Raw genomic sequence first — 21425 nt, 5'->3', positions numbered from 1 at the left:
CTGGCATTTATCAAACAACTTTGTGATGAGAATAAATTCGCTTTCAAGAGGGCCCTGTTCCCAGATTTTGCTGTCACTCCCGCTGAAACAGTTCTTTATGGAATGAAAGAATTCACATTAATAGAACGTCACTGCCGAGTGTTCATTCACTTACTGTGATAATGGTCGTTGGAGAACAATAGTATAAATGACATTTTTGCCAACCTTGCCAGCTCAAAGAGAAAGCCTTTATAACACTGTGCTTTTCTTCTTCTTTAATTGCCCTGAAATTGACAGTAATGACAAGCTGGCTTATTCAGTATCTACAACAGGGGTCCCCAACCTTTTTTACCTGTGAACCACATTCAAATGTAAAAAGAGTTGGGGAGCAAACAAGCATGAAATAGTCCCTTTGGGTGCCAAATAAGGGCTGTCATTGGCTATTTGGTAGCCCATATGTGGACTGGCAGCCTACAAGAGACTCTACTTGGCACTATAATTTGTTCTTATGCAATTTATACTTGCTTTTAAGCTTGAAATTCAACAATAAGCACCTGCTTTGAGGACCCTGGGAGCAACATCCATGGGGTTGGAAAGCAACATGTTGGGGATCACTGATCTAGAACATCAGTGTTCAGCTCATCCATTCCTTGCACATTGACCCTTTTTAATAAAATATGTATTTATTAATATTTTTTATAGCTTTACTTTATAATACAGTAAACAGTGCCATATCAATGAGTGCCGGCACCCGTGTCCCGACTGGGCAGACGGGACACCGGGAAAAAACATGGTGGGCCCCGGGCTCTTGTGTGCCCGCCAGCCCAGATCCGCTTCTTAGTGGCGCCACGCAACCCCACTTTGTCGGGGGTTCGCAGTAAGATAAAAATTTTGCACATGCACACAAACACGACACCACACGTGTGTGCAGTAAGGTACCCGGCACCGAGCGCGTATGCAGAAACACGATCCGGCACGCCGGAGCGGCAGCGGGGACCAGAGGGGGGCCCTGGGGCAGTAGCCTCGGTGGGCCCCAAGCCCCCCAGTCCGACCCTGGTCCTGACTCTCTACTGCCAGATCAGCAACGTTACCCCACTCCCATTTTTTTCTATATAGGCATCATCTGAAACTGCCACCCTTGGGCTGAAAAGAAATGACAGAACTAACAATAAGCATATATAATAATATACACAATTACATTCATTCTAAAGAAACCCACAAAGAACGAGGTCTAAGTCATTCAACTCTCAATCTACAGTATGTCACTACAATCGAATCTCTTAAACTGGCCATAGTCGCAAAGACTTTCCCATCTCCCGACCCGCCACTAACCATTCAGATCAAAGTCTTAACATTCCGATCAAATAAAATAGTAAAAGAACAGATCAGCCAATGTTCTACCTCTGACAGCAATCGTAAGATAGTTATGTCTGACAAAAGCTGGTGACAGTCTGCCACTGAAAATCGTACGATCAGCAATACATGCAGAGATATTATCGGCAGCCGACAGAAATTTTCTAACCTGTCCGACCAAACGACCGATCTCCGCCAGATGAAAAATGTCAGGACTCTCCACACACAGTCCAAAAATTTTACGAATCCACAATTCGTACGATCGGATTGTTGCGTCTATGGCCAGCTTTAGTTTAGGTAACCCAAAACATTACATTCATATTTAACAATTGTATATAGCTAGCGCAATGTTGTAACTCGCTGCTGGAACCAGTCATGTGCTCACAATTCATCAGACCCCAATTACAATGTTGAGGAGGCCATGGTCCTGGACTTCTCCTGCAAAGTATTTAGCCTGCACTTCGACACACACTAATTGCATTTCCCCAATTCTCCATCCAAAATCCAGATCAGGTCATGTGAAGCCTTGGACTGTGTCCTTCTGTCTCACCCTCCCAGTCACACTTACCAGTCACTGATATAACAGTACTTGTAGAACTGGCCATTAATGAAGTGATAACAAACAATCCCAATTTCAACGTTCCCTCCTCTCTTTCTTCTTCTTCCACTATACTGGACTGGACTATTGGACACTATCCTTTTTATACTCTATGTTTTGTTTTATACATCCTTGTTGAATGTATAGAAACAATTAGGCAAAAAAAAAGAAACGTTACAGTATAACCTCCAACTGAGCTTTCTTTATAAGACAGGTATGCCCAAAAGGATGATTGAGATCTTGACTTAGTAACCGGTTAATCATCGGCCCTCTGAAACCCTCCATCACCTTTTTGTGTATATCAAATTGTTTAGAATTTAAATAAAATGGCCTGAAAGAAGAGCTTGTGTTTGTTTGGTTTTTTTTTTCAATGAAGCAAAATTGTTCATGACTAGTGATGGGCGAATTTATTCACCAGGCACTAATTCACTGCGAATTTCCACTTTTCGCCACCGGTGAATAAATTGCGAAGTCGCCAGTGAATTTTCGCCTGCGTCAAAATATATTTGACAATTCCAACGCCGGCAACAATTAATAGGCGCCCATTGACTTTAATGCGCGTCGGAATTGTTGCCAGCGTCAGAATTGTCGCTGTCGTCAAAAAAATGTTGACTTCAGCGTCAAAATTTGCGTTTCACGAATATTCGCCCATCACTATTCATGACAGTGGCAATAGAACCAGCAGCAATTTCTCCAATAAAAATAAACCTCGGGCAACTAAAATCTGGACAATTCTGTTCTAACAAATTGAAATTGACCCTACTAAAAAGTAGGATAGAAGTAGATTATATGTCCTTGTCCATTTTAGGTTAAGACCAGTTCCTTGCTCACTGCAGACTCTGTAGAAGTTGCAACTGTATTAGCAGCTGCGGTCAGCCACTGACTTGCATTTTGTTTGATGTCATGAAGATTCCCTATTTAATTATGGGGATGGCTGCATCAAAACACAATTGCTGGCTGCAAAATAAGCTTCGACACATACTTTGCTGGATCAAAGTAAAAAAGACACCTTGAATTCATTTCATCCAGCAATTTACTTTGTGAGAGCAGTGGTATTGTTAAGAGATCTTTCATCTGCCGCACTCTCTAAAAGCATTGCGTACAGAACATGTGTGTTATTATTTTATGTGATGCCTGTCAAGAGAATCTGCCAGGGCTGGGGCAGTGTGACTTTCTATAGATTGCGGGAGATTTTTGTTGAGAGGGTACCATCTTTTCAGCTGAAGCAATATCTTGTACTTGGCATGTAAGCAGAGTTCAGCAATACATAGGGGCAAATTTACTAAAGGGTGAAGTGACTAACGCTGGCGAAAATTTGCCAGCATGATATCATTTTGGGACTTCGCCGATTTACTAATGGGCGCTGGCGTAAATTCGCTAGCGAAGGAGACTCTAGCGCTACTTCGCACTCTAACGCCAGGCGAATTTTTCGCTCTGGCGAATGGACGTAACTACGCAAATTCACTAAGATGAGGATTTTAATGTACGTTACCTCTTGCGCCAGACTTGCCTTCGCCACCTCAGACCAGGAGAAGTGCAATAGAGTAGATAGGCGTTCCTCCAAAAAAAGTTGAACATTTCTCTAAGTCCCAAAAAACGCTGGCGTCTTTTACTTTTTACAGGGTGATAGGCTGAAAAAGATCGTACATTTTTTTTTTTTTTGGGTTCCCCTCTACATTTCCTAACATTTGGCACATAAACTATACACTGGGCTCATGTGTAGGGCAATATAACGACTCTACTTTATTCTATGAAGCTTTCCCTGGGCTTGTGTAGTGTAATGTAGTTACTGCAACATATACGTCCATTGTAACTTTAACTTCATGCCGTATGCTAATTAGGCATCGCTAACTTCGGACTGCTTATCGTATTATCGCTAGCGTTCGGAACCCTGGACGAAACTTCGGATTTTTGTGAATTAGCGTTGTCCTGGTGAATCTACACCTGGCAAAGTGTTGCAATGTCAGTGAAGCTGCTGTAATTTCGGAGGTAAGTAAATTTGCCCCATAGTAGTTCATATGTCCAGACCTGTCAGATCGTGTGTAGGGTGGAAGAGTGTAGCAGATGAAGGAGCAAATGTTGCCTATAGCCAGGAGTGATACTGGCCCCTTTGCTGCAACCACACAGTCGCCTTTTTTAGGAGGGGGTCCGGGGGGGCCAGGACACTAGCGCAGAAAGTGCAATTGTACTCCATGCTCTAGAATAGCTGAAGTTCTGGGCTAAAAACTTTGGGGCAAATTCACTAAGATGCGAAGTTGCGCCAGGCGCAACTTCGCCGCACTTCGCCGCACTTCGCCGCACTTCGCCAGGCGTAGTTTCGCCAGGGCTCCGCAAATTCACTAAAATCCGAAGTTGCGCACAGGGGTAGCGTAAGGTTGCGAAGTTGCGCTAGCGTTGATTCACTATATAAAGCGAAGTTACGCTAGCGAAGGCTTATTTGCATACGGCACGAAATTCAAATTTCAATGGAGGAACACGTATCTGCACTACAAGTGCCTAGAAAACCTTCAAATCTGCAAATAAAATTTTTATTTTGCCCTACACATGTGCCCCCTGTCTAGGTAAGTTGCCATGAGTCAGGAAATGTAGGGGGGAGGAAGGGGAGCCCCAAAAAATTTTCGATCTTTTTCAGCTTATCAGCCATCATGTAGAAAACACGGCAGTGTTTTTTTGGGACTTAGAAAAAAAATTGACTTTTTTTTAAACAATGCCTATCTACTCTATTGCGCTTCGCCAGGTCTGAGGTGGCGAAGGAAGTCTAGCGTACACTGTGCAAGTTAGTGAATTTGCGTAGTTTCGTCGCTAGCGAAACTTCGCCTGGCGTAAGGTTGCGAAGTAACACTAGCGAAACTACGCCAGCGTTCGTTAGTGAATTTGCGCAGTAGCGAAAATGCCAAACGCTAGCGAATTAACGCTAGCGTTCGGCGCTTCGCATCTTAGTGAATTTGCCCCTTTGCCAGGAGATGCATTTTTGCTAGCCCTGGTAGCCTGAGGCAGGGAATTATTTACAGGTGTTTGTTAATTGGCTGGGGCTTAAAAGCTCACTGCTTTCTCACTAGAGCTACTGAGTTAAGGGTAAGTGCACCATGGTCTTACTACTTAGTCACACTGTTTGTTGGAGGACTTGATTTTAAATGCACTACATATTTAGAATGCTAATGGATAGTGTAGGACTCATGAACATTGAGGGGTCTTAACATGGCACATGAGTTTACATATTTTGGTCAAAGTGTGTTACTAACACCTCATTTTTTAAAAATTATTTTTAAAGGCAAACCGTGCACTGCCAATCTTTCCCTTTTTAAGAGCATGAGGACCTACTGACACCTGGGCCCACCAGCCTGAAGCACCAGCCTGAAGGATGTCTCATTTTTGGTTTCACTCTCTTATTCAGGGGCGTAACTATAAAGGAAGCAGACCCTGCGGTAGCAGGGGGGCCCAGGAGTGTAGGGGGCCCAGGGAGACCCTAATTAATTAGCAATTTTAATATATCTTGGTAAAATAGGCCAACTTATAAATATTTTGGGGCCCTAAATTGAATTTGCTATGGGGCCCAGTAACAACTAGTTACGCCACTGCTCTTATTAACTAATTCAAATTCAAATTCATTGAGTTAAAGAAGCTAAGATTTAACCCTAGGGGTTTGAGAAGGTTTTTGATAGAGAAATGTAAAGTTGTGGAATTCTCTCTTGAATGCTGTGGCACTGACAGATCCAGCCAAAAAATATGGATAACTTATACTAGAATTAAAAGTCTAAATGCAAATTTGATGAAGGGACTGGTCCCATTGGGTTCTAGAGTCAGGAGGGAACCTTTCCTGGTCTAGTTTAACAAGCAAAGGTTTGCAGATTTAAATTAGCTAAGGTTTTTTTGTAACCTAGTTTACCAGGCAACAATTCAGCTAATGATATATAGTAATGCTGCAGTGATGTATATACAGCTCCATTTTTGCCTCTTCCCAGTTGTGTGAGCTTAGGGGGCCAGCTGAGGGTATCATCAATAGTCCCAGATAAATATATTCAGCACACCCCAAGACAAACAAAAGGAAAGCAAGAAGAGCTCAAAGTGCATAGAGCACATTATAAAGAACCCCCCATCTTGCCCAAGAATCATCCTGAACCTCCTCAGAGGTAAGTACTGGAAGGTCCAGATGCCTAGTATTTGTAGCAGTCGCTATATATGATATCAGATTGCTGAAAGGCCATGGTCATAGCTGAAAGCATAAAAAGGGAATCTGGAAAAGAAAAAAGCCCTGACCACACTGTAGGAATATTTAATAATACGTTAATGTGTGCTGCTTGTGAAACTGTGTCTGCATGCTGTGCACTAATTAATGGTACAGAATATCTAGCATATCTAACATATAGGCACAGGGACTGGCTAAAAATAAACATTAAAATGAGGTTAGAGAGGAAAATATTAAATGTGCATAACCACAACACCATAACACCTTTTCCCCGATTTCTCAAGTAAAATTCAATAATGACAGTCTGGTAATTACACGAGATTGCACAGCACACCTTATTTTATACATGCCAATGAATGCATAATTAATGAGGGATTATAGCAATCTTGGGTTTCAGTTTAAACCAATGAATCAAAGGTTTGAAAAAAAATATATAGATATGGCAACATATCTGGAAATAAGCTAACTAGGACCTCAGCATGGATTCTCCATAATAAGCCTTGAATATCTATAAAAATATATTTTGCAAGGATAATGACACACAGGGAATATTCTCTGCCCTCATACTAGGAACAGCCATATTATACCTCCCATACACTTATAGAAATCACAACAATTACTTTGTATGAGAGATTTTAGCAGCCATATCTTTCATTTCAGTATAATACAGACTAAAATGATCTGTACTGTTAAGTTCTAGGTAAAAAAGTAACTGCCCCTACTGTTCTGATTTATTTTAGGTGATAAATTGCCCCAGTGCAGATACTTATATCAACCAATCAGGAACTAGTCACGATCGGTGAGCTGCAGCACTCTTGTATATCATTATATAATACACAAAAGCCATGAATATCCTGTAAATTATATCCTTATAAACGGTGAGTAGTGATGTCATCAGTTATAAACGGTGAGTAGTGATGTCATTTCTGTCACATGACTCACTAAAATTTGTGTATTATAATAAATAAAGTACCCCCAGTTGTAAAATATGAGGATATTAGAAGTTACCTCGGAGTTCCATGACCTGTATAAAAACACTCGACCTTCGGCCTCGTGTTTTTATATGGTCATGAAACTCCTCGGTAACTTATAATATCCTTATATTTTACAAGTGGGGGTACTTTATTCACTATATTATTAACGATATTATTATATTATTTTATAGTAAAGTAAAATATCACTTTTAAGCAAGAAAACGGTCTAATAAATGGGCGAGGCAGTCAATATCCGCACATTCATTCTCCTTGATTAAAGGAGAAGGAAAGGTTAAAACTAAGTAAGTCTTATCAGAAAGGTCCATCTAAATATACCAGTAAACCCCCAAAGTAGTGCTGCTCTGAGTCCCCTGTGAAAAGAAACACTGCATTTCTTTCCTTCTATTGTGTACTCATGGGCTTCTGTATCAGACTTCCTGCCTTCAGCTTAAACCTCATTGCCCTGGGCAAGAGCATGCTCAGTTTGCTCCTCTCCCCCCACCCCTCCCTTCTCTACTGTAATCTGAGCCCAGAGCAGGGAGAGACTCAGGCAGGAAGTGATGTCACACCATGTTAATACTGCAGCTCCTATTCTAAACAAACAGAGAGTTTCTAGAGCTTTTTACTCAGGTATGGTAAAACATTCTACAGAATAAATATAGCATTCTACCTTGCACTATTGTGGCTAATCTATTGGCAATAAAATGCCTCTGTAGCTTTCCTTCTCCTTTAACAGAGTATCATAGTCAGCCTTAGGTATTCTGTTTAATTGTCTAGTTTAGGAGTATTCTGTTTACAGATTACAAAACAACACAGGGTTTAACTCACATATACATATATATTACACAGGATCCAACTCCAGCCTCAGCTAATCTGACAGATTGGATTACAGACACTAATGCCAGTGTGTGGGACTAAGGTAAAGGTGCTTGTGGAGTTATATCTTGCCTTAATGAAACACGAATAGAATTCCAGTAGCATTTGTGTGCTCCTACACTCATTCCTGTGTTTACAATTCCCTTTTACTCTTTGTGGATATGTCACGGGGCACAAAATCAGAGATATTTTCAGGAATAAATGCTAAAGTAAAGGGCTGTACAATTCTCTGTCAGCTGTCTGTCTTCTACATGCCTATTACATACAGGGCAAGTTTGTGCCATTTGCCTCAGTTTCCATTAAAACGAATAACAGGTTCCTCGGGCACGTTCGGTCCTTCTTGGCCAGTTAAATATTGGTGAAGAATTACACCCTGTGTGCCATGAGGCATTGGGAAGCATGCAACATATATTTAGCACAAACTATAAACCGGAGTCTACTTGATTTGTATTCTTTCCTCTCGTAATATGGAAATCCAAGGCAACCAACTGAATGGATGAACTTTTTTTTCCATATAGACATTTGTGCAAAAGTAAACACATCACAAAAAACAGCCTCCCCTGCCTTGAAATTCTACAGCCCACCAGCTACTTGATTTAGGAGTGGGACATATTCACATGAAGCAGGGGAACCCCTCAGCCACCCCTACAGTTGTCAATCAGATCAATATATATATATACTTTATCAGTTATCTGAGCTTCTGGTGGGGGTGTATCACCTAAGCCAAGTCTCAGAACAACTGTCAATCAAGCAATTCATTTCTTTTTAGCAGATCATGACATTCTCAAGGGAAAGCTAATCGGATTGGCAGAGTTAAACTCAGACAGGCTTCTGGGGTGGGTAACACAGATGGCAGCTCAGCACACACATACAGTATTTTGCATTCTTGTGTAGAACATGGAAGCTGCTTCAGTGTATGTGTGTTTATGGAAAGATTACTGTGATTTAATCACTTGGGTTGCACGAGCATTTAAGTTTTAACGTCTTTAACGACCAGGAAAAGCCATAATGGGCTCGTAACTACTGAAATGAATCCGTTCTCAATGTTACAGCCTCGAGATACTGCTCCATGCCTGAGAGCTCATCTTATTTCTGCTCTGGCTTTTAGCTCATTCTCACAGTCCAATGTGACACAGTATTTTAGCTATTCTGATGCAAGGAAAATAATAAAAGCCTGCCATTTGCTTGCATGCACTTGCATGTAATGAACAGCTATCTTGGTTTATTTATGAGTGGCTTTATTGTCATTTGGGTACTTGCTTGCTGCACTTTCCTCATTGATGGCTGACCGGTCACCTTAGGGACCAAGCAGATATCTGATGCTATTAGGGAATATGGCAAAATATCCTGGACAGTGGCACTTCTGGACCTGCAGGAGGCTAACCTGCTGCCGCCCCATTCCTATTTCCCCTGGCTCTTACTTGCAGCGCTCGGACTGAGATGGGAGGTTGAGAATCAATTGCTTGTGTTATCAGCAACAAGGTAGGGCTATTTCAATTAACTAATTCAAGTAATTCATGTGCCATGTTGCCTTTCTACTCACTATTGACCCCACAGCTGCGGTACCTTCCAAGAAATAAGATGAATCTGGGTGCAACTGAGCTTCCTTACTTACCCTTTGCATCCATCTTCTGCTATGTTGCCCTGCTGAGAACTCAATACAGTCTCAAAAAGGAAGGTATTTTTACCAATACAGTCAGGCCCGGATTTGCGGAAAGGCCACCAAGGTCCGGGCCTAGGGTGGCAGGATTTGAGGGGGCGGCATGCTGCTCAACCACACCCACATTGGTTCAGAAACACCAGGGATGCACAGGAGATACAATATTTTTTTTAATTTCCTGCTCTCCAATCCCCATGATGAAAATTTGCACAAATAAAGTGCAGGGGCAACAAACGGCAATGGGCCGCTATGTAAATCCGGCCCTGAATACAGTGGCCTATTCCATACATTACTCTTAAACTGGCCATAGACACAAAGATCTGATCGTACGAATCGAGTATTCGTACGATTTTCGGACCGTGTGTGGAGAGTCCCGACATTTTTCGTCCAGCGGAGATCGGTTGTTTGGCCAATCGGACAGGTTAAAAGATTTCTGTCGGCTGCCGATAATATCTCTGCATGTATTGCCGATCATACGATTTTCAGAGGGAGACGGTTACTAACTTTTGACGGACATAACTTTCGTACGATTGCTTTCAGGGGCAGAACATCGGCTCATCTGTTCTTTTCTACTTTATTTGATCGGAATGGTTAGTGGCAGGTCGGCAGATGGGGAAGTCCGATGGTACGTTGATTCGTACGATCGGATCTTTGCACATATATAACACATATATATTAGTTTGATGTCCGACCAAAACTAGTTTTAGGACAAGACACAAAGCAGCCCTATTAAGTGGCTCTCAGTTAGCATGGAAATCACGTAATTTGATTTGCTCTCGCACTCTCATAGCTGTGACGTCAGTAAATCGTAGAGTTTCCAGGTATCTGCCTGACAGCAGCTTAATTGCAATAGCAAAAACTGTATATTCCTTACCTCCCTCCCCTTCCCTTGACCGTGCAGAATGAAGACAACAGTCTCCAGCGCGTAGGAGTCACAGGCAGGGGGACTCTGGGGATTTGGAGGGTTCTTGCACTTCTTTTAATATGCAGTATGTATACTAGTATTATAGTGACCCTTGTAGACAAAAGTACAGATGACATACTAACAATAGGTGGCTAAGCTGGGCTGCAATTCTCAGGACCACTGTTTTTCTCCATTGCCAGGGGCCCCAACATATCTAATTCCAGGGGCCCCTCTTATCTAATTGCTTGCATCCGATAGGTAGACATGCCACGTGAATACCACATCTTAACAGCAATGTTTTATTTTTTTGTCCCTCTGAGGACATTAGACTGCAGTTTCCTCTAATTTGATTGGGAAGATCCTTCTGCTTTAATTGACATTGAGAATCTATCAGAAGGGATTCTATTAGATGGGAATTGATTCAATTACAACATTTCCAATGTATTCTGACCTGCCCTGCAGCTCTAATTCAATAGCAATGACTGATGCCACATGGCATGGACGTGCCTGTTTACTGCAGAACAAGGTCTTGGGCATATTATACTTCTATTCCTTTTACGTCAATATTGAGCAAGTTGAAAACAATATATAAAACTCTTGCTACTATCCCATATTCTAAGTTATAGGCTTAGTTTGGGGAGGTACTGGTTAAAGGAGAAAGAAAGGATTAACAGACAAGGAATGGTAAAATCACTTGAGGATGCCAAGTTATTAGGCACTTCACTGGTTGATTACTTGTTTCCTCAGGCTGGTGCTCCCCTTCTTCAAAAAACACACCTACCTGGGGTACATTTTGATGAGCGCCCTGCTGCAATTCTTCATCTCCTCTGGGTGGCCCCACTCAAATTGGGTGAGCATATTAACAGTACAGAATTTTCACTGATATTTCTGGACTGTGCATGCTCCATACAAAACTGGGAAGCGGATCCCTGGAGAAGAAAAGAAATACAGCACATCTGTACCCGGGGGGTATTTTGAAGTAGAGGAGCGCCAGCCTTTGGTAAAAGTAAGCAACCTAAATCATTGGGTGCCTACAAATTAGGAATCCCTGTGTTTTTACCATTCCTTCTATTTAAAAACCAGCCTGATCTAGAGAGTGTCATCTTCCATACCTCCCAACTGTCCCATTTTTAGAGGGACAGTCCCTCTTTTGACAGCTCAACCCGCAGTTCCTTGTTTGTTCTGGAAAGTCACGATTTTCTCTGCACTGAACAGCCAGAAAAAGAAACAATGTTTCTAACTTACTTGGCTTTTGGCAGAGAGCCCAGAACAGCCACAGCTGCAGATAAGACAAGTTTGTAACAATTTTGAGATAAGCAAATAAGTAATTGTAACTATATAAGATAACAGCTCCCTTGGGAGAAGTTAGACTCACAGCTTAAAGTGCAATTCACCTTCATTAGCAAAACTGTAATAACTGAAGAAGAAAAAACACAGAAATATGTTCAAACTATGCCAAATCTTGTAAAATGAACATGGTAATTAGGCCACAAAAATGGGCATGGTCAAAAAAATCCCTCTTTTTATTTCCAGAATGTTGGGAGGTATGATCTTCATATCTTGACTCCCTTACGGCTGCCCTGGGCTGTGCACATGTGCAGTAGAGTAATATCAGAATTTGGGCACAGGGCAGCCTCAAGGGATCACTGGCATAGGAGGCAAGATGATGGGATTTCGTTCACTAACACTACTGTGCATTTTTAAGTTGGCCCAGGGTCTAAAGTTTCTGAATATAAAAGCTGAGCCTAAAATACAGGCATCTCCCATTCCTTGTCCTTTAACGTAGTGATATTTTACACCTATAGGACATTTATAAACACTGGGCAAATTTGCTCCTGGGCAGTAACCCATGGCAACAGATGATTGCTTTAAGTGTTCAACCTGCAGCTGACAGAAAAAGCTAATCACTGATTGGTTGCTATGGGTTATTGGCAGGGTGCAAATTTGCCCAATGTTTATAAATAAGCCCCAATTGTTTTTTTATAAGAAATTCAATAAAAAAAAGATAGCCAATTGCCAGTGGATGTTTAATAAATGTATTTCATAAAATTTTATTTTTCTTCACTTACCCCTCCATGCAGATTCTGTCCAGTGGAGTTCGTGGCAGCCATCTTCAGCCGATCCAGTAATTTTCGGAATGAGACCAGCGATTCGGCAATTTCTGAGAGTTTCGGCGCATGTGCAGTTGTCACGAAACAGAAAATTGCTACTCCGGTCCTATTACGAAGATTACCGAAGAGAAGAAGATGGCTGCCGCGAACTCCGTTGGACAGAATCTGCACGGAGGGGTAAGTAACGAGTTAGGGGCATTTGCCCGGGGTAGCAGCTAGACTGGGGGGGGAGGGAGGGGGCCTATGTAGGGTAGGGTTTTTTAACTTTAGGGTTTAGTTCTCCTTTAAGACAAGGTACTGTTTAATTGCAGAGAAAAGGGAAATAATAACTGGAGAATGAAGAACAGAGATCCAAATTACGGAAGGATCCCTTATTTGGAAAATCTCAGGTACTGAGCATTCTGGATAACAGGTCCCATACCTGTATCCTCAGCCTCCCTTTGGGGTTTGTAGTTGACATTTGGTAGACAACACATCTGGTCTCTCTGCCCATCCCAACTATAATGTCAAATAAATGGACATAATTCATGAACTACACTGCCACTAGCTGAGTTACCCACTTGGCCAACTTTTATCAATCTGCCCCTATTTCTTTCTGCCTTCTATTCAGATCCCTGCAACTCAACCTCAGCACCGTCCTCGCTCCAAACTGGCACTGTGATTGCAACAGTTTACGTTGCCGGGCAACCAAATCCCTCCTTTGAACCTCGCCTTACAGATGTGTCCATGGTAACAGTCAAACCACCTGTTCTCCCGTCAGGATATCGTTACCACCTGTGCCGGGCATGAGAACCGGGTGGATACAGAACACAACAGGAAATACTGTGCAGAAATATCACATACACATGATTATTATTTAATATTAACGGTCGGGAGTTAAAGGGGCATTGTGATACAAATGTTTTAAAAACAATGTTATGATAACTGCAATTCCATATATAAGGTGTAATGTAGCAACAGGTGTAAAGTTTGCACTAGATCTACTAACCCCGAGCAACCAATCAGCATTTAGCTTTTACTAGCCGACTGTTTGCATTTAAACTTCTGAAATTGTAAAGGTTTTTCATATTATTATATATAGGGGTTTATCAAGGGTTGGATTTCGAGTTCATGGGAGTTTCTAAAAACTCGAAATTCGGGGGGGGGAATGACCAATTAAAATTCATTCAAAAGTTTGCATTTTTGGTGAATAGGATCGACTGCAAACTTGAATCGAATTCGAATCAAATTTGATTTAATTCAATGTATTTTTAAAAGTCCACCAAACTACTCCAAATTTAGTGTAGGAGGTTTCCCATAGGCTAAAATACCAATTCAGCAGGTTTTAGATGGCAAATAGTCAAATTCGAATTCTAAAAGCGACAGTACATGATAAATTTAGAAATTAGAATTATATTTTTTTTTAAAACTCGAATCGAATTTGGACTATTCCCTAGTCGAATTACACTATAATAAACTCGAAATTCTAATTCGAAAATTCAAATTTTCAATTCGACCCTTGATAAATCTACCCTATAGTAGATAGATTCACAAAGATAAAATTGTACAAATGAATGAATTCATGTGAAATCAAGAGCACATACTGTAGCAAAGATATCTCAAGCACGGTCGGATCCGCACCCTTCAATTAGATTCGAATCCGTTTGGAATTCGATTCAAGTCCTATTCACCCGAAATTCTAATTTTTCAATAAATTTCGATTAGTCGTTTTCCCCCTGAATTTTCGAGTTTATGGGAGTTTATGGTAGTTTTTACAAATTGCAGACATCAGGCGTATGGCCTCATAACATTGTTTTCAAAACATTTATATCACAATGCCAGTGCCCCTACTTCTCTTCTGCCACGACCAGCCATTCGCAGCAAAAACATAGTGCAAGTGAGCGCAGGGGTAGGGTGGAGGAAGCAGCCCCGGTGGGCCTCGGGCCCCCCAGTACGACCCTGATCTCAAGCAAAGGTAATACAGTCAATGAACCTGTGTAGGATTCGTGATGCCTCATTGACTAAGTGCCGGGCAGGGATGCAAAGTTCAAACAGTGGGTGCTTAGCACCCACAGGCACAGGCCTTTCCATTTCAGAATGGAGTAGAGACCTGAGCCTTTTTCATGAATGCAATGCTACTTACATTTAGGAGGCCTATATTTATGAGGGGCAGGCCGGGGGGCAGTAAGCTAGATCGGACCAGCCTGCCATTGTATGAAAGGATCCCCAGGGGCCCCAGCCTGGGTACTTAATGCCTCCTGTAGGCAGACCTCTTGTATAGAGCCAAATGGTAAAGTGGTGATATCGACTGGCTCATTTGTACATGTCCTCTATTTATATGTAACATTTTATTGTTGTGAGAGTAAGCACTGGATCTCTTGTTCTCTGGTAGACCCAAGGAGGTTGAGTCCAACTCCAAAACCACCATGGACAGTTGTCTAAACACTAGAGGGATAGGGTCTGCAACTGGTTCAAGGAGATGCCAGATGCAACGTTGCACCAGGGTTTGAGGGAGTTACATTACTGCTCTTGGAATGCCCTAGCTAAGGACCACCATGACGCACAAAATGCGGCAGGACCATGTACTAACCTGCTGCCTATGGTGGACAATTGGTACAGGGCGACGTTGCTCCCACAATGCACTTCCCACACTGCACCGAGCCCATGGAGGGGTATTCAAGGGATATTAAAAGAAAAAGCTAATGGATGTCTCTTGTGTTTTAAACATCATTACCATTATATTTGTAAATATTTCTTTCTAATGCTGCCAAGATGTTACCACATTGTCCATCCGCTCTCTCTCCTTTGCAACAGCACCACCTGCCTCAACTTGGGATCTGCCATCAGATTTCCCCCTAATAAAGAATCAACATCAGCTTTTCCCATGGCGGTTCTGTTATGAAACTCATTGTTTCCATGAGGATCGATAGTGAAGGGAAGAAGGAGAGGTTAGTGGGCAGGAGCAGATATTCACACAAAGTGATCAGTTCTCTCCAAAACATTATCACGCTGGGAGTTTTCGGATGGTTCACAAGACTAAATGTGTCTGGTCACTCTATTAAACCGCAGTGTCTGTGAAGCAGGAGCATAAGGGGACTTTTCATTAATCATATCTGTTTGGAATCTGCCTTCTGCTGTATATCTCATGAGAGTCACAGTAACCAATCAGATAAGTCTGTTATCTACTTGCAGTATCCAACATGAACTCGCTAGCAGCCAAGTGCACAACAGTTCCGTTCAACAGCGCTCCAGCCAAAAACAGTACTGAGTGCAGGAAGGGCCAATGAGTTGAGTTCATTTACCCCCTATAATGCCACAGATAAAGAGAGAGAGAACAAACAGCTCTTGGGGGTTAAAGGGGTGACCTTTATGTTAACTTTCAGTATGTTATAGAATAGCTAATTCTAAACAACTTTTTGATTGGTCTTCATTTTTCCTTTTTTATGTTTTTTTTTAATTATTTGCCTTCTTCTGACACTTTGCGGCTTTCAAATGGGCGTCTCTGACCCCATCTAAAAATACAAATGCTCTGTAAAGCTACACATTGATTGTTATTGCTAATTTTTATTACTCGTCTTTTAAATCGGACCCTCTCCTATTCATATTGCAATCTTTTATTTAAATCAGTGCATGGTTTCTACGGTAATTTGGACCCTGGCAACCAGATTGCTGAAATAGCAAACTGGAGAGCTGCTGAATAAAAAGCTTAATAACTCAAAAACCACAAATAATAAAAAAGAGAACCAATTGCAAATTGTCTCAGAAGATAACTTTTTTTAATTTAAAGGTGAACAACCCCTTTAACTGTAGGCTAGCTGTACAAATAAAATAATAATAATCTGATAATAAAGTAATGTACACGTAAACACCAATGCATACTACCATGGGTGTTACCAGTCTACCAGCAATATTTTTGGGTCTTCTGTGCCCCAAAATCTCTTGCAGATGTCCAGTAATTACAAATCAATCAGGCACAGAACTTATGCTCCCATACTCCTGGACTGTCCAGTGCCTAATGGGTCTGTTAACTGTATATTAACACCAGCAGCCGACACATCACACCATCAAATTCCCATCATAGTCATTGAGAGCAGCCATAATGCCACATGTGCCCAGTCTCAGATTTATACATGGGGCTCCCCTAAGCCAACACTTCTCCCCATCTCCCCCCTTCCCAACGAACCCATCTCCCCTCTTCCCCCTTCGTCTGCGAGTGCATGCATGAACAAGTCTTATCCTGTTGGGTTTGGAGCATGGGGATTTGTGAGCAGGAGATTTAAGTAGAAAATCTCCTACATGTTCCCAGTGTTTCCAAACACATTGTGATATGATTGGGCTGCTCCTATATTTCTTCCAATGGCGAATTTGTCATGGATCACCCATGCGCACAGATGCACTGAAATGGTCACATGTTTACATGCATGTATTATACAGGATGAAGAAGTTTAACATTGTGCCTATCACAACTGCATAATTAAGCTGGAACTTTTCCTGCAGGAATTTGCATGCTGAATTCATTACATTACAGTTATCCTCTCCAACCAGTCTAGTCCAGGAGACCCCATTTTTCATTATGTACTCACTCATATAACAGCAACGGTCTAACATATTTGGAGAGTCATCCATGACACTATCGGGCTCATTTATGAATCAGAGAACATGGAGAAAATGGCGCATGTAATTTTGCAATCTTTGTGGAATTACAGTACATTATTCCAGCATAATTGCCTGTTTAGTAGTGTGCACAATAATTTGCCTGTGATCTACCAATAAGAATGATGGTAAATTATTATTTACATTTCAGTTTTTATTCCGCAAATGGAGTGAAAATTCCTGTACTGCAAAGCTTTTGTCTCTAGCAATGCATTATAGTGGGCTCATTGGGTCCAATTCTGCTAGACATGTAGATACAACACACAAAGGGTGCACTGAAAGCAACATCTCTTACAGGTAGACGTTAATCCAGGGTTGTCTGGCATCTGTGCAAAGTATACTTTATACCTTGCATGTAAAAACCTTTGTGAGTAGGTGCAATTCTGCACTAAATGTTGTGCTTTGCACCATACCAAGCATTAATACATGAGCCCTTATAATTTTGTTTGATATGAAGCATGTTCCGTAGTTTATACTGTGTCTAGTCCTGTATCAAAATGATGTCCATAAGCAGAAATGAACTATGATTGCCAGCCTATCAAAAGCTAAATGGTTCACATTAATAGGAGGGATGTGGGTTAGCCTGGGATGGAAGCACCTCTGGCCCAGCAGACGTTGATTAGAGCTGAGGACCAAAACTACAAGCCCTACTGGAACTGGGTATTTGGATACTGGGAGTTGCATTTCCACCACATTGGAGCTTAGACATCTTTGTCTGTGCAAATGTTTCCTGTTGTTCTGGTCTTTACAATCATTGTTGTAGATATCTTAACCATCTGCCTGAGCTCAGTAGATGTAAGGAAGCAGTGGGTGGGGAGGTGGCATCAAATCTCCCTTTAAGATGACAGAAAAACTAGAAGTTCCCCTGCCAGCTATGTTCTTCTAAGAAGGAGGCAACAAAGTCAAAGTTCCAAACCCATAAAAGAAGGGAAAAAGCCATTTCCAGATCACTATCTTTTCTGTTTTAACCTCTTTTTTTGCTATGGGTTTTACCTGTCAAAGAAGCATCTTTATTACGTCAACAACTATGGCTTTTCTCCTTTATGCAGACCCAGTTCAAATCTTACCTCTTTATTAGCCACCTGCTGCCATCTATATTAATCCTGTTGGAGCTCTGCCTGGTCTAGCTGTAATTATATATATACTGTATATATGTATTGTGTGTGTTTATCCCAGAAGTAACTCCCAGAACTACACACACCTGTGTATACACAAATGTGTGTTTGTACTGCCATAGACAGTGCTAGTCATATATTCCCTGAGCTACAGCACATGACCTCATCTACCAATTGCATTACATGCTGGATGTAAGCAAAAGAGTAATTGTGGTTGTTATGATACCATTCTTTATCTGGCAGCAAGGGGTTAAAACGTTTCTATTTTTACCCTGCCTTATTGGGCTGACATTCCTGTTATACAGTACTAGGTAAACCAGAATTCTCAATGTCAGGTTAAAGTGTTAAAGCCTAACATAAAGACAAGAAAATGTATATACTTTGTGCAATATATAGTGAGGCGCTGCTTAACAGACCACCCAGTATATATTTACAAACACAAATGAATGTATACTGTGTGATCTTGTGCTGTTAACTTCATGGCACAGAAACAATTCTTAATACAAAGAACAACGGTGCAAATCTATAGAGTAAATACCTATATTTTGTGCTAGAGACAGGTCTATCCTTTCACTCTCTATAAATTGAGCCTATTAAATGCCTTTAAATATTCAGCTACAGTACTCAGATCTATAAAGGATCTATAAAGGATTAACTCAACTAAAAGCACATAGTGTGAAGACTTAAAGGAGAACTAAAGCCTAACTAAAGAAGTAGGGTAGAAATGTTGTACATTATGTTTTGGGCTACTGTACCAGCCCAAGGCAACCACAGCCCTTTAGCAGTAAAGATCTGTGTCTCCAAAGATGCCCCAGTAGCTCCTCATCTTCTTTTCTGCTGATTCACTGCACATGCTCTGTGCTGCTGTCACTTACTGAGCTTAGGGACCCACTCACAATTTACAGTACACATAGAATAGAAATGTCACAATATAAGGCTGATTAGTAATTAATACAGATAATTATTACATGACAGCACAGAAACCAGTGCAATTAGCATGAGAATTTAATAATCAGTCCTGTAGCATCAGATTATATTACAGACCAACCTAATTTTCTGCTTGATAATTAGTGACGACCCCTAAGCTTAGCTTCTCAACAGCTGCTCAGAGCCCACTGAGCATGTGAGTGTCACAGACACTTTCCAAGATGGTGACCCCCTGTGACAAGTTTGAAGTCCTGGATCATTGCTGCTATTGACAAGCTGAAACTTTAGGCTGATGCCATAAGTTCAGTATTTAAAATATGGCATTTTTATTTTTAGGGTTTAGTTCTCCTTTAACTACCATCACAACCAAATGTCAGTGTATTCCTAGAAAGGCCACAAAAATCAGCAACATCATTTAAAGTCAGTAGGTGATCATTTTGTTTCAGAGAGGAAAAAGGGCACCAGGCATCTAGCGAGAAAACCTACTGGGCTCATTAATATTAATACATTTTCCATCCATTTTCATAATCATTAAACTAAACATGGGGTGCGACATACTGCGATGTCATAAAACAACAAACTTTGAAAATCTCCCCCCCCCCCTTTATGGGTCCCTTTAAACTCTTTCAACAAAGGGATAGGACAAAGAAAGCAATGACATCTAACTTCCAGTGTATAATATAATCATTTGGATTCTTAGTTGTAAAAATAAACCTACTGTCCTACCATTACCCTGGATGTTATGATGGTAGTATTTGGCCATAATAAGGGAATGAGGCTACAGGTTGTTGTTTTGTTTTTTAACAAATATCAATTCACTATTAACCACATTATATTAAAGTTCGCAAGTACACCATAGAGTGTTCTACATATTGTACATATGTGAGTAGTTCTAGGACACACCCAGCATAAAAAATACATTTCAGTAACTGTGTAGTCCCACTGCCATATTGGCTACAATATAAATGAGGTTTTATAATCACCCTAGATTCTGCATCAGCCAGAGAGCCTCATAATCCTGTTTAATTGATTCTTACCCCTGTACATTTTCATTCCACTAAGAAGATGATGTTAAATAATGACGATACTTTGGGGGAGTATGTATCACCTAGACAATTAACACAAAGTACATTGGGTTTCTTAGTATTCTTCATAAAAGAACTCATGAATTTCTGTCTTACCTTGTGTTCTTAGCTCTAACTTCTTTCCTCCTTCTTGTAGGCAATAAAAGTGAAGTAAAGAAGAAGGGACCTTAAAGTGGCCCCCAACTGGGTGTCCCTGGTACCTCTTCCCAAGCGGTTCCTGTACAGTAGATGGTGCCTTTGTGTTGCTGGAGGGAGCTGTCCGCAGCTCACGGTGCTGAATTTCTCAGTGAGTTGTTTGGCTAAGGTGGAGCCCAGCGAGGCTGACAGAGGTGGAGACAAACACATATTCAGCCAGGGATCTTCTTTATTATAGGGAATCTTCCATCTGTCTCCCAGAGGCGGGGTGGCAGAAATGAATAGAACCTTTCAAACAGCCTTGCACTGTCTGTTGCTGTTAACTTCCCCACCTCCCCATATGATTGCTGTGGAAGAATCCTCCTTCGGTTAAGATCCATGCCACATTTCCATTATATGTAACCGAGATCAGGTTGATAATCACAGCTTTGCTCTCCTGTGCTCCCCTTTGACAGATTCTCCAGTTAATATACAGACAAGCAACCTGTTATCTCATTGTTTAAAGAGAGAGGTAATTACAGGAGAGGAAATATACTTATAATTGATATGTAGTTCAGGCACTGCGTGTATAAAAAAGGATTGCTGTGAAAGGAAAACTGAACAGTTGGATTCCCTTCCTGCTTTGCCATTTAACATGCTATTAATAAATTATATTCACTGTACATTGCAATTAGTAGGAGGTATAGACTACAGACTTCCTCACAATTAGAGAAGTGACATATAAATTATAATGGAAAGGCTGCTCAAATGGAGAGTTCCTCCCATTTCCACAGTGAGATAGAGAATAGATAGCACAAGATGGTAATTACTTTTCCTAAAGCCAGTCTCTCTACTCTGGAGCACATGTGATGTAATAAAAAGAGATTTGCTAACCTGTTCCCCTGTGGCCA

The 21425-nt window shown here is 41.2% G+C and overlaps 1 protein-coding gene across 2 annotated transcripts in view; it reads right to left on the bottom strand.

Annotated features, from left to right (window-relative positions):
- The window catches only part of syt5.S (synaptotagmin 5 S homeolog), a 122384-nt gene extending 101509 nt beyond the window's left edge, over window positions 1-20875 (bottom strand). Inside the window, exon 1 of one of the 2 annotated variants that reach the window (XM_041571544.1) lies at window positions 20497-20875. The gene's annotated coding sequence lies outside the window, so the exon portion shown is untranslated. The remainder of the gene's footprint in view (window positions 1-20496) is intronic. The other variant, XM_041571545.1, reaches the window with a different exon arrangement.
- Window positions 20876-21425: the final 550 nt, after the last annotated feature.

The sequence above is a fragment of the Xenopus laevis genome, chromosome 7S (genome assembly GCF_017654675.1).
Source record: "Xenopus laevis strain J_2021 chromosome 7S, Xenopus_laevis_v10.1, whole genome shotgun sequence".
Lineage (NCBI taxonomy): Eukaryota > Metazoa > Chordata > Amphibia > Anura > Pipidae > Xenopus > Xenopus laevis.
The sequence above is the reverse complement of the archived record's forward strand: the minus strand, read 5'-3'. Positions and strand labels throughout refer to the sequence as shown.